Source organism: Pollicipes pollicipes, unplaced genomic scaffold, assembly GCF_011947565.3.
Source record: "Pollicipes pollicipes isolate AB1234 unplaced genomic scaffold, Ppol_2.1 Scaffold_4740;HRSCAF=5597_pilon_pilon_pilon, whole genome shotgun sequence".
NCBI lineage: Eukaryota > Metazoa > Arthropoda > Thecostraca > Pollicipedomorpha > Pollicipedidae > Pollicipes > Pollicipes pollicipes.
The window spans coordinates 3920524-3923006 of NW_023596545.1; positions in this window are offsets into that span (position 1 = coordinate 3920524).

The window sequence follows — 2483 nt, forward strand, 5'->3', positions numbered from 1 at the left end:
GGCCATGCGCGTGAATTGCTCGGTGCCGCCGCGCCACCATATGGAGTCGTCTTCGTTTACAGTCTGGGTGCGAAAAACAGCTGACAACAGCAAAGCCCGCATCTACCTTTCGCACCTGCAGAGGGGCAAGTGCAGCATCAAACGGCGGGCATCGTGATCGTTTTGCCGACGGCTCCTCCGCGGGGAGTTGGCGCCCAGCGTTGGACCCTGCGTGATTGAGCCCCTGTTACAAACTCTGTGTCGCTCTATTACCCTGGTATCATAGTAGTGTCACAAACTCCATGTGACTCTGATAGGCTAGTATCATAGTAGTGTCACGAACTCCATGTCGCTCTAATAGACTAGTATCATCATATGGTCGTCAGTGCCCGCTCAAGTAGGCGGTTTTTTGCGTTATTTTTTCGATAGGAGCTGGCCGATCCGCCCCGGTTTCGTTGAGCCTGGCTGTGTGCGGTGACGTGCGGGTGATCTCCTGTCAGCCTACCGTGGGACTGTTTAGGCCGGGATCTAAGGAGTCCTGTTGCGCTCTTTGTGTCTGGCTTTGAGCGGCGCCTGTCGAGATGCCGCGATGTTTGGGCGCTGCAGTTCGGTTTTCCATTGGTTCTGTTTTTCCGCGGTGAAGAGTTGGCTATGCGGGCGCCGGAGTGGCGGTGTCTAAGCCGACACAGTCGAGGAGGAGCGTCGAGGGCCGGTCGGAGCCGCTGCGGGCCAGCAGAAGACTGGCAATGTTACAACCATCGTGGATAAATAGTGCAGAGGTTTCTCAGGCCATGCCAACGCTGACATCTGCCAGACTGAAGGAGGCCTCTCAGCGCCACTGCTCCGACTGTGGCCGCAGCTTTATTTCTCTTTTGCTGGTTCGTCGTAGCGATGCCGGTATCCCAGCAAACTTCTGCGACTACCGCACCCCTCGTGTTCGCAGCGGGTGGGCGCCTGGTTGTCCCGCTGCGAGGCATCGTCCTTTCGCGATCCGGATACTATGCGGTTACCATCTATACAAACAAGAGATACAAAATCCAAACAGTGCGTTTTAACGGTGCGCCGGACGAATACACTGTGCAACCTTCCCTCCGCTTGTGGCCTGGCTGGGCGTCGCGACCGTCCACAGCCCTGGGAAGCGCGGGGCCGGACCGCCGGCCGGGGGCGCGGCGCCGGACCGCCGGCGGTGTGGGCGCGGCGCCGGACCGCCGGGCGGTGGGGCGGCCCGCGAGCTCGGCCCGTCCGCTCAGCCCCTCAGCTGGCACGGCGTGAAAGCACAGCGGCGTGCAGATTGCAGTGGTGGCTCCAGGGCAGCCGGCAGCATTGCGGCTTGAAGATGGGACAGCGGCGATATGGACCGCATCGGGGCCAGAGGATCGCTTCTAGAGGGGGAAGGGCGAGATACGCGGTCAGATCGGAAAGAGAGCGGCGCTTATGGAACGTGCTTGGTCGGTATATGGGGCTTGTAAAACGTTTCGAATCAGTGCTTCTATGAAGCACATTGTTGCAATAAGCCGCTTGTGAATTTGCTGTCATGTCATGGGGCACCCGGGTGGCAACGTTGAAGTGTTTGTTGGTCGAAGGACACTTATTGCAGCAAGGCAAGACCACATCAAACTGTTGTGCGGAATATGCTCATCGCCGACGGAGTAACATGAGCTGGCACAGTGGCGCCATCTCATCGAGCGTTCTTATCTCATGATCAGATGCATATGGATAAATCCGTTACTGCGACTGGCAAGTGTGTTCCAAGATCACCAGAGCCGCACAGCAAATCCCACTCACCCGTCATGGTGGCTGTAAGGACGCCCAGCGCGAGGAGAACACAGAGGCACCTCATGCCTGCCTCCCGGATGCGCTCCGCGAGCACCTCGGACCGGAGCCGACCGTAGAATACAGTCCCGGGCGAGCCGTCCCGGCGACTCACTTAACGGCTCACTCAGAGGCGTCGCAGACGGCCAGAGTGGTGCGGGGTCACGTGTCACCGGTGGCGGACGCCCGGTGACGGGAGTCGCGCTCGGCTCGGCAGCGGCCTGCACGTCAAAGTGACGCTCCGCTCGGGCCTTGGTAGCAGTAAATGCGCAGGTCGACTGCAAAACAATAGCTGGCCCTGGTGCTGCGTCGTTTTGATGCATCGAGTCGCGGCGGTGAGCGTAGAAGCCTAGCTAAGTGGATCTGGAGTGGTTTTTATCACGCGGGGCTAGTTCCTGAGCTTTTCTATTGCGGCGCGGTCACCATTAGCAATGAAGAAATTGAGAATCGCTGTACGTCACGTGTTATAAACTGAGGATATGACTAACCACCGCATTGAATGGGTGTTAAATCTAGCCTAACATTAGCCTACGTGACGTGTACACTTCAACACCGCTAACTCAGAAAACATTGTTTTTATGCATTTATTCCAAATGGTTTGCATGGATTGTTTTTGGTTCAGAGTACCTGGTAAGCACAGTATGTTTGTTGTGTGTAATCCGCACCCAAGCCCCCGAATTACTGCATTCTGG